This window comes from Stomoxys calcitrans, chromosome 1 (assembly GCF_963082655.1).
Source record: "Stomoxys calcitrans chromosome 1, idStoCalc2.1, whole genome shotgun sequence".
NCBI classification, from domain to species: domain Eukaryota; kingdom Metazoa; phylum Arthropoda; class Insecta; order Diptera; family Muscidae; genus Stomoxys; species Stomoxys calcitrans.
The window spans coordinates 252,089,255-252,100,829 of NC_081552.1; the positions used below are offsets into that span (position 1 = coordinate 252,089,255).

Below are 11,575 nucleotides of genomic sequence, written 5' to 3' on the forward strand. Positions count from 1 at the left end.
GGCTTCTCCGCAACTGCAGTTACAGCTACTACTAAGCTTCTCGTGACAGCAATAAACACCACACATATCGGACCTCAGTGTTCCAGCTTGTGTGGTGCTCACAGCTATTCCGTGTCGGGCACGAACATTATGTTTAGGAACGGCGGACAAAGTTCTCTCAAATCTCTAAGCGTTAACAGACCTCCTAGTCGAGACCGAGTGACATGCTGCAGAGCGATATCACTAAGAAGTTTTACATATTGCCAGCAGAAGTGGGCGGATAATCATCAAAGAAATTTTGTGGATATTCTTGACGGGATTCGCGTTCGGGGTTAGCGCCAAAGACGGACATACTAACCTGATTTGGATATAGCTCTCATATATATGTTCGTCCGATTTGCAGTAATACAGCAATAAAATGGTCATTTGGTAAACGATTTTCTCGAAATTTGGCAGAAAGGATTTTCTTACGACTCTCGATATTAGTGGTGAATTTCATAGAAATCGGTTCAGATTTGGATATAGCTCCCATATATTGTATATATGTTCGTCCGATTTTCTCGAAATTTGGCAGGAAGGATTTTCTTATGACTCCCGACAATACATGTAAATTTCATGGAAATCGGTTCAGATTTGGATATAGCTCTCATATATATATATACATATATATATCGCCCGATTTCCACTCCTAGACCCACTGCAAGCGCATTTATTGACCAATTTTCCAAAAATTTTGTACAACGCTTTCTTCGACGACTTCCACTATATCCATAAAGCTTTAATCGAAATCGGTTCAGATTTAGATATAGCTCCCATTTAAATGTTCGTCACATTTTGGGTAATTTTTTGTCAAGTACCCGAACACACGTTTAATAACTGAACGTATACTTTTTTTATGAATTTATCAAATCTTGAAATATAAAAACTCTTCGTGTACTTAAAAATGTGCGCAAATTTGCACAAATTGGCACTGTAAGTTCTTTTTACCAAGATATATTAATTTACAAGTAGTGGCAGTTGCGCAACAACAAAATATAGAGTGCACTATCTATCAAAATCAGTGATTAGTGCAACTCTGATTTTGTTATGGTTTTTAACTATAATACACACACACAACCAAAAACTCGTTGACAGATAGTACACTTCGCGAGAAAAAATTGTAGTCAGCGGTTTACGGTACACACCTGTTAATTATGTCATGATTTATACTTTATTTGCCAGCAGAAGAGCGCGGGAGAGTACGTGAGCGCAATCTACATTTTGAGAGTTTGGTAATTGAGAGCTTGCAAATTTCTACTGGAGGTTTTTTCCTAGCAGAAATTTGCACCAACGAACAATTGTTTTATGAAAACCAACTGTTTAATTCAAATAAATAGCATAAGAGACTGAAGGCTGTTCTTACTCTCTGGCAAGTTTTTACTGGAAAAGTACGCGAGCAGATCTATATTTTAATGTAGACCCTACTTTAGGTATATCAAAATCAATTTATACCATTTTATTTTTGATACGGCATGACTGTTATTACCTTACCCTGACTACCTTATTCAGTATACCCTATTGTAAAATCAATGAAAACCCATAAAAAAAGAATAACTACAAAAATAGAATAAATTATTATGTACAATGTTGTATGTATGTATTTAGAGTATATGTCACACTGAGTGCGATAATGATGATGTTCTTGTGATGATGATATGGCTGTTGACAGAGGTGAAGAGAAATAAGGAAATGATGAATTGCAATGAATTACAAAAGAAAAACAAAAAAACACACATACATATAGTATATACAAACAGTAAACACAAACACATACCCAACAAACTATCACTCCCTTTTCACAAGCACAAAATAAAAACAAAAGTGTTAATAAGAACACCAATAAAATGAAATAGAAAAATGTATGGTCCTTTTTTACAAAACCAAACAAGAAAACTTGTACAACCAACGACAACCACTTAACAACCATTAATCTATATAATTTAATACCAATTACAGACATTATAGACAAAAACAACAGCAACCTGCTAATTGCTTAGTTGCTTACATACATATACATGTGTAGCTTACCTTTTAAGTAAAATTTTCACAAGTCTAGGAAAAGCAAGCAATGGAAATCTCTTTGGAAAAAACATTTATTTAATTCTTAATTTTGTATACCAAAGCTTTCATATCCAAAGCAAATATTTTGATAATGACAAATATCAAGACAACCTCATGCATCTTGATAAACATACTATACCCTTATAACTAAAAATCTTTTTCTTTTTTGCTGCCCAGTAGGAAAAATCGTCTTAGAAGTCTTTCAAATAATTGTTGTGGTTTAGTTTAGTCCTATCCAGCGCAAGTCAGATGTTCTGGATAAAATGTCAGTGTAAAGTGTACTGATAAGTTATCGATAACATGCAATAACGATAATAAGAAACGATTAATTGTGATTTGCACTAGGTTAGGTTAGGTTTAAATGGCAGTCTGCCATTAGACTCACTAAGACGTTTTCGTCCATTGTGATACCACAGTAACAGAAGAAGGAAGATGCCTTCTAGTTCCTACCGTTGAACAATTCAGATCGCCCGATAACTTGTTCACATCCGCTAAATCAGGCAGGTTCTTAAAGAAATGAGAACCTAAAGTGAAACTTCTTCCGACTGCTAGTGCGGGACACACACACAGAAGGTGTATGGTCTCTTCTTCGTCGATGTCCTCATAGCTTCTACAAAAGTTGTTGCTGGCAACCTTCAGTCTGTCAGCATGTTTTCCGATTAGACAGTGACTTCTCATGACGGACACAATGACTGAGATGTCTGTTCTAGCCAATGACAGCAAAGCGGTAGACCTCTTCAAGTCTAGATTAGGCCACATAGTTTTGGAATGCTCATAGCCCCCTCTTTGTGACCATCTATCAGTCGTTGTCCTTCAGACCTGGTTCTGAAAATTTAGCATACATGTCGCTAGAGGCATACCCACAGATTCCAGTATCCCTGGAATGTGTAGTGTAGTTCCTAGTCTCGCAAGCTCATCCACTTTACAATTCCCTGGGATATCTCTGTGGCCCGGCACCCAGAATAGGTGAATTTTGAACTGTTCAGCCATCTCGTTGAGAGATCTGCGACAGTCGAGAGCGGTTTTTGTGTTCAGAAATACGTTTTTCAGGGATTTAATGGCTGCCTGGCTGTCTGAGAAGATATTTATGACATTATATCTTTGCCATTCCACCACTACCTTAATTGCAAGGATCTCTGCTTGATACACACTGCAGTGGTCGGTTAACCTTTTCGATATGAACAGTTCTAGCCCACCTGGTCCTTTGGTTTGGAATCAATCGTATAGAAGTCTATGTAACTTCTGCTACCAGGTATATCGTAGGTTCTAATCGGTTCTATCAAGAATAGTGGTACAGTACTTTTTATCAAAAAGCGGCTCAGGTAGGGTGTAATCCACACTGCCTGGAACATCGGATATTGTATAACACAATATCCGTAGCCGCCACATGACCAATGAGAAAGCTCTGTAGTCGTTGTGGCGGCTGCATCTGCTAGATCGTAATTGAGCCAGAACTACTGGAAGGTAATTGCTATGGGCGGCTTATGGTCTCTAAGAACAAAATTCTTCCAGTAGTTGTTCACCAATTTCAACGACCCGCCTGATACATTGCTTGATCGAGACGGATCAAGTAGATAAAGTCTGTGAACAAAAATTTGCGTTAAACCCAGGAGTCCCGATTTTACTTTTTGAATTTGCAAAAGGCGAGTATGTTGAGGTTCAAATTTTTTTGAAACAAATTTTTTTATGACTAAAGGCCTGGTTATGCTCTCGTAAAGGTACCATAAATGTAGAATAAATGTTAAGAGCCAATTATGCTTGTTATAAAACGTAGCACTTGTCATTATAAACAAAACGATTTTATTAAAAAAAAAGACTTGAAGGCGAGGGAGGGTCTGATGTCGGAAACTTCAGGCATACCTCAAGGGCAGGTCGGAAGAGACAGCCCTCCACGAAGTGGTGCGAGAAGTCGAGACGTCTGTCCTACTGAAAAAGTACGCGATGGCGGCTTTTCTAAATAATGAGAGGGCATTTGATAACAAGGAGATGGGTCGACGGTCCAACTGAGTTTCTCCCTGTGTGACTGAATTCTACGTGTCATTTGTGTTTCTTTTTATCAAATACTTTTCACCACAGGTCAGGCTGGCCACCGAGTGGCCTAAACTATATACAAACCTAAACCTAAACTATATACAATAAATTGTGATTAATTCCATAGAGAAATTATTAAATAGCAGAAAAGCAGATTTCTAAATAAATTTTTGTTTTTGAAATTTGTTCAAACATCAAATTTCGTCAGCATATACGAAAACGGAATGTAAAATTTTGTTTTTATTGAATTTTACTTTCCGGCTACGAAAACAAAACAGCTGACACGTTTTCCTACATTTGCGGTATGTTTACGAGAGCATAATCGGGCTTATGAACATATAACAAATTTGAATTATGTAAACAAAACTTCTAAGGATAGACTTTGAAGACATTCAACAATCCTACTGGGCTACAAACAATTTTCATATACTTGTTTTTGTTTCGTGTCTTTTGACTCACATTTGCTCTATGCTGCAAATATATTTTGTTTCACAAATAAGACAATTTTTTTTAGGCTAAATCCAGTTATTTTTATTATGTATGTATATAGCGATTTTGTAATTTATAATCCTTAGTTAAGTCCATAAGTGTTTGCTAATTTTCGATCGTACAGTATACACTTCTCTGGGTGTAAGTATCAAAATTTAGGTTTTTTTTTTAATTTGCACCAGAATCTGGCACGATTTTTTCTATATTTGTTGTATGCATATACTTTATATTGGTTAATTCTCTTAGTAGAAACTATAAGTGAAAAAATGTCATCATCATCGATCTTAACGCACCCCATACCATGCCCATCACAAAAATTTCCAAAAATATTTGTTATAGTCTCTGTTTTTTTTGTGAATAGATGTTTAGTATAGCCCATTAATTTATGTATTAATATTAAGTATTTCCTAAGGGAAATCTTTGCCAGGGAATATAGCCTAAACATATTCCTTAAATTCTACCTTATAAAGTTTTCTCAAATTCCATATGAAAAATTGTACAATTCTTGCCCCTTTTTACTTCAAAGACTGTAAAAATTTGCTCCTTAAAGAAATATTCTTTTAATAAAAAAAACGTACACCAGTATTCAGAATACTTAATGTAGATGTGAAATAGGTCTATTTTGCAGATAGAACTGTCAATTAAACCTATTTTAAGGCTTCATTAAGATTTGTGAATACGGCCGTTAAACTAAGCCTAAGAAATCTGAAGTATACTGTTGCAATTTTAAAATATATATTTTTTTTTTTTAATTTTTTGATTTTTTTTATGTTGATTATTTTTTAACTTGAACCTATTTATTCAACATTGTTGTTTTTAATTCAAGCTCGAGTTCTTTCTGGTTTTTCTCTTTTCTTTATTATTTATGTATCGATATTTCGCATTTCAATGAAATGCATTTTCAAGATATGATCTACAACAAATTAAATTTATGTTTAAACTATTGACATCACTGTCAAGAAGACGATCGCATAAAGTTTTTGTTTTTGTTTTGTTTCTCATTTAGATATGTAAGCTAAATAAAAAATAGAAACAGTGATGTCAATAGTTTAAAAATAAATTTAAGTTGTTGTAGATCATATCTTGAAAATGCGTTTTTTCACTAATAAAGGGTGATTTTTTTGAGGTTAGGATTTTCATGCATTAGTATTTGACAGATCACGTGGGATTTCAGACATGGTGTCAAAGAGAAAGATGCTCAGTATGCTTTGACATTTCATCATGAATAGACTTACTAACGAGCAACGCTTGCAAATCATTGAATTTTATTACCAAAATCAGTGTTCGGTTCGAAATGTGTTCATTCACCGTAACGTTGCGTCCAACAGCATCTTTGAAAAAATACGGTCCAATGATTCCACCAGCGTACAAACCACACCAAACAGTGCATTTTCCGGGATGCATGGGCAGTTCTTGAACGGCTTCTGGTTGCTCTTCACTCCAAATGGGGCAATTTTGCTTATTTACGTAACCATTCAACCAGAAATGAGCCTCATCGCTGAACAAAATTTGTCAAAATTTGAACACATTTCGAACCGAACACTGATTTTGGTAATAAAATTCAATGATTTGCAAGCGTTGCTCGTTAGTAAGTCTATTCATGATGAAATGTCAAAGCATACTGAGCATCTTTCTCTTTGACACCATGTCTGAAATCCCACGTGATCTGTCAAATACTAATGCATGAAAATCCTAACCTCAAAAAAATCACCCTTTAAGATAGCAGTTTTCTGTAATCTAGGAACTATTTTCCTTGTGATGGTTTATGCGTATCTACTTTATATTAGTTTTTATCTCTTCTTAACTATGACTGTGTTTTTATTTTGTACATCTCCCTCTCTCCCATATCTTGCCTTTTTTAACTTACCAATTTTTCATATGAAATTTGTAATTCAATAAGTTTAAGTTCAGTTGAATATTTTGTCACTTCTTTCAATAATTTCAAATCTATTTTTACTATACAAGAGAAAATGTATCATTTTGTTGAATGTTTTGTATTTTTCATATTGTACCATAAAATTTGTATAAAATAATGCAACGATAATAAGTTATTATAAATTATTTATTGTAGTTTTTTTTTTTAAATTATAATCACAAATTGACACAAAAAACGGCGTTTCTAGTGTAAATAAATTTACAATATATAAAGAAAATTTAATGATTTGTTAATTTTTGTTGAAGTTAAGATTTTATGTCCAAGGAACGAACAGTCAGCCTATTGTTGCTACACAACGGGCATAACGCCAACTGTCATCATATGAGAGTTTATCCAAAAGAATTTCATACTTTGCAAGGCGTATTTAATTATGTGGCCGCATCATCACAGCTGACGGAATTTGATATGTCAAATCCTTTTTGAATTCGCCGTTTAAATTTAAACTTCAAAATAAATATTTTATAACTTTATTTTTGTGTTTGCTGCTGTTTTGGTTTTTAAACTTAGATTATATAATGGTACGCGTCTTACAACCTCAATCGCTATCGGCTTCAGTTAGGGAACTTTGGTTTATTGCGTCGCCCCCGAAATAGATTCAAAAAGCGCTGAAGAACAAAGACAACATTTACGGCGGTACAATGCCAGGTATTATAATGAAACTGATAAGGAGCCAACATGCATGACAATAATGGGGGCCAGACGGGTTGCAAAAAATCCCTCCAATCTGCCATATCAATCTGCCCTATTGTAGTCAAAAATGGCGAAATGGCTATGTGCCTGAAAATAATTTAGACAGGAAAAAGTGTTAATTTAGCCATAATCCTGAACCAATTCGGACAGTGCCACAGTAGGTGCACAACCGTCAACCAGCGCGATTTCAAAATCCTGACATTGCAAATGCTTGTTAGAAGCCCTACCAGTAGTGAGAGCGATAGCTTCACCCCATCTAGGAGAGGTCCCCCAACACACACCAAATTACTTCACATTAATGAATAGCACCAACTTTATCTTTGGGGGGTTTACGTCAAACCCATCGACCAATCTTGGCAGCATACTATATGGTCTCTGAACGGCCACACCCTGAGATGAAAACGTCATTCTCCTAGCCAACAAACTTTAGAATTTCGGGACTAAACATCGAAACACCGTAGAGCAAAACAGGAAGTTCCCCAAGGTGGGGTGATATCTTTGGCACTGTTTAACCTCTACCTATATTTCAATTGAGAATTTTGACAAACATTTTCAATTACATGTGCATACTAAAGTGACATGTCATAAGACATCTACATGCCGTGTAATAGCGAGGTAGATTAACATGATCTAGAGAGTGAGGTGCAGCGCTACAAGAGAGAACCTCTAGATCAAGCGGCATATTATGCGGGTCTAGACAACATTCATGCAGACGCCGTAGCAGATGCGGTGAACAGCTACAGGGTGAATGTGGTCTTTGGAGAACGACCGCCTTCCATTGCACCTGAATAAATTGACCTCCTCCGGCAAAGCAGAGTAGTTCTGGCTCAATTACAATCCAGCAGATGCAACCGCCTCAATTCCTACCGAGCAAGGATTGATGCCAGTGTGCAGGATGCATGTCCCGATTGTGACCAGGGACCACACGTCGCCTGTTTAACTGCCCATCCAGATCCACTGGTCCCAGACCCAGATCTGAGTCGCAGAGTCCCTGGATCTGGAAACTCAACAGAATCAAGCAGACGATAGATAGAACACAACACACTGCTACAAGAACAACAACAACTACATATAAAGTTGTCTAAGCAGTAATTACTGGGCTGCAGCAGTTTTCAAAATCACCAGCTAGTAAATGTTCCCCCACCGACGTGGTCTATGTACCGGAATGACTTTGGTCCACAGAGAAAGTTTGCAATGGATCGCAACTCACACATACTAGTGTGTGGCTACAAACGTAACAAACTTCTTGTGAAAAGGCAACCATCGCCCAGAGACGTCAGATTGGATCTTCATGATTTAGAGCGAGAGGTTTAGGACTACTACGGAGAGCTTCTAGATAAAGCAGCCGGCTACTAGATACAATCCCATGGCAGCCGGTTGAACGCACCGGATTAACCCGATGGAGTTCTTCATCGGCAAGGGCTGCCACCTCAGTGTATAACAAACTGCTACAACAACAACAACAACAACAACTAGATAAAGCGGCGTATGAGGCGGGTCTAAATAGCATTTAGGACGAAATGGAGGCGGTGGCAGTGAACAGTTTACGATTGAATTCCATTTTTGAAGACCATGTTGGGTGTCCGTAGCACCCAACGAAGCCAACCTCTCTCGTTAAACCTCAGTACTTCTGCTTAACTATATTTTGGCAGTTGCAGCCGCCTCAGTTCCAACTGAGCAAGGTTACAAGTCAACGAGCTTGATGTGTGTCTCGCTTTTCACATGTCACCTATTCATCTGCCTAGCTCCTATCTACCAGATCATTCTGGACGCACCTCAACCAAGTTTCAACGTTCCTTCTAGCAAGCAAGTTAAGGATGAAGGGTGAACAAGCTGTTAGCGATCTACTGCAATCAACCGATTCGTTCCACGGATGGATCCTGGATCCTTCGACAAGTGAAAAAGAGGAGTTTTCTGGAATCCCGACATAAAACAATAGCGCAAAAAGCGGCCATTCAAGGTTGTGGCCCTTCTAAGTCAAGCAAGTAGCACGTATCATAAGAGCGCACAGCAAGCCGATTACTGGCTTAAGCTGAGTATTCTGTTCAGTCGGCGAAACTTTGGCTGAATATCGGCGGAACAGTAGTGCTCTGTTTATAGTGAGGAAAATAGCACAAAACTATTATAGGGTTGATATTCAATTCTGCTTTCGGAATAGCCGCTGAAATTTGTAATTATTTTGCGAGCGGAATTTGATAGCAATCAAATGTTTTTGTTCCCATTCCAAAATACGTTTCTTTATCTGCACTTATTGTTTCCCTATTTTATATATTTTTTTCTAAAATATATAAAGAAAAGGGAACTATTGAAACCAATAAAATAAATTAAAATAATGCCGGCAATAGTTTAAGTGTTGCCACTATAACAGATTTTTGTCATTTTCCTCACTTTAAACAGAGTACTACTTTTCCGCTGGTTTTCAGCCAATGTTTTGCCGACGTTTTTTTTAAATGGAGTTTGAAAGCATTCTGCTCGAAATACTGAACATAATACTCAGCTAAAGTGGCAACACTTGATACTATTGTTGGCATCATTTTAGTTTGTTTCATTGGGTTCAATGGTTCGTATTTCTTTATTTATTTGAGAAAAAAATATAAAAAATAGAGAAAACAATAGGTGCAGATAAAGAAAAGTGTTTTGGTATGGAAATAACAACATTTGATTGCTGTCAAATTTCGCTAGCGAAACAACTACAAATTTCAGCGGCTATTCCGAAAGCAAAATTGAATACCAACCCTTATGTATATACGCATAGTGGCATGCTGCGGAATAACATCCACACCATCTTAACACGTATCGTTGAGGCGGAAACCCAGGACCAAGAAAGGGTTGTCAATCCGGCATATAAAAACTGCTGGCCTGAGATTCTGTGTATCATATCGCATAGCAGGGTCGTCACATATTTGTATTGCATTGCGCGTGGCACACTAGACCTCTGAAAATGTCACCAAATTTTTTTATTATTAAATTATTTTTTTATAAAGTTTTGTAATATTTTACCTCCCATTGGGTAAGTCATTACTTAAAATTTTAATTTTTATAAATTTCCTTATATTTTATAAAAACTTAATTTATTTGTCATATATTCCATAAGTTGCTGTAAAAACATAATTAATTTAATTCTTGAAAATTAAAATTTTCAAAAAAGGACCATCTAATGCTATGTTACATTCAGTGCACACATACACACATCTAACCCCATATACGAACCCCCCCCCCCCCCCCCCCCCCAAAAAAAAAAAAAACTATTTTGAAGAAAAACACACTCACACAAACACACACATACATTGTTGGATTAGTATATATACCTCAATTAAGAATTGATTGAATCTATGAATGAGTGAATGAACGAACGAACGAACGAAGGAGCGAATGTGAATGATTGTTAAATATGTACATTAGAAGAAAACAAATAAAAGTATGTAGGACATAAAATGCAGCTATACATAAAAAACAACAACAATTATAAATAAAAACAAAACAAAAAAAAAAAAACAAGCAAAAGAAACCAATGCAACCAAACACAACACTTTGATGAAGATCGTAAATATGCAATATGCTTTATTCATACAATCAAATTCAATTTGTAAAGAAAAAGGAATAACAACAAAAACATAGTTATTTATGTAATTAGATTGTAATTATTTTTTGTTTTTTTTTCAAACTTATTGATTTTGTTTTCAATTGCCATGCTATTCATTTCGAATGCTTGCCGTTATAAATTATTAAAAAAAATTTAAGTCACAATATGGTTTAGATTTATCCAAAATATTTATATACATATAAAATTATGTAGTCTGTATAACACAATTCCTAAAAAAAGAAAATTTAAAACAGAAAAACATTATAAAAAAAACATATTTAGACAATAAGCTATTCATAATGAGGAGAGTATGAAGCATATTAAAAATAAAAATGGAGAAAATAAATCAACCAACCAACCAAACAGTACATACATGCATATACATACATATTATAATGATGGTAGAACGTACGTATTTATTATTTTTAGATGAATGCTTATGATGCTTCAATGTACTTTTGAAAAAAATAAAAAGCAAAAGTTTTAATTTGAAATCCAAAAAAAAAAAAAAAATTAAATGATCGTAAATATCAAAAAAAAAAACAAATTTCTCAGTGTAGTAATTGTTCCGCTCTCTGCTGTTAATTTGGATTAATTAATAAAAAGGATTTATTATTTGATCCTTTTAATTTTTCTAATTGCTTGCATTGGCTTAATTTTTTTATATCATGCAAAATAATTCATTTTATGGTGGTCATTTAATGGTTTATACTCATGTGCGGTAAGTATAATGAATTTAAAATTTTTTTTTTTTTAACATGGCTATG

The 11,575-nt window shown here is 35.4% G+C and overlaps 1 long non-coding RNA gene across 1 annotated transcript; it reads left to right on the plus strand.

Moving 5' to 3' along the window:
• Positions 1-6,254: 6,254 nt before the first annotated feature.
• Positions 6,255-7,005, plus strand: LOC131994161 (uncharacterized). The gene is made up of 2 exons (XR_009396498.1): positions 6,255-6,723; positions 6,781-7,005. It is a non-coding gene; the product is annotated as an uncharacterized LOC131994161 (long non-coding RNA).
• Positions 7,006-11,575: the final 4,570 nt, after the last annotated feature.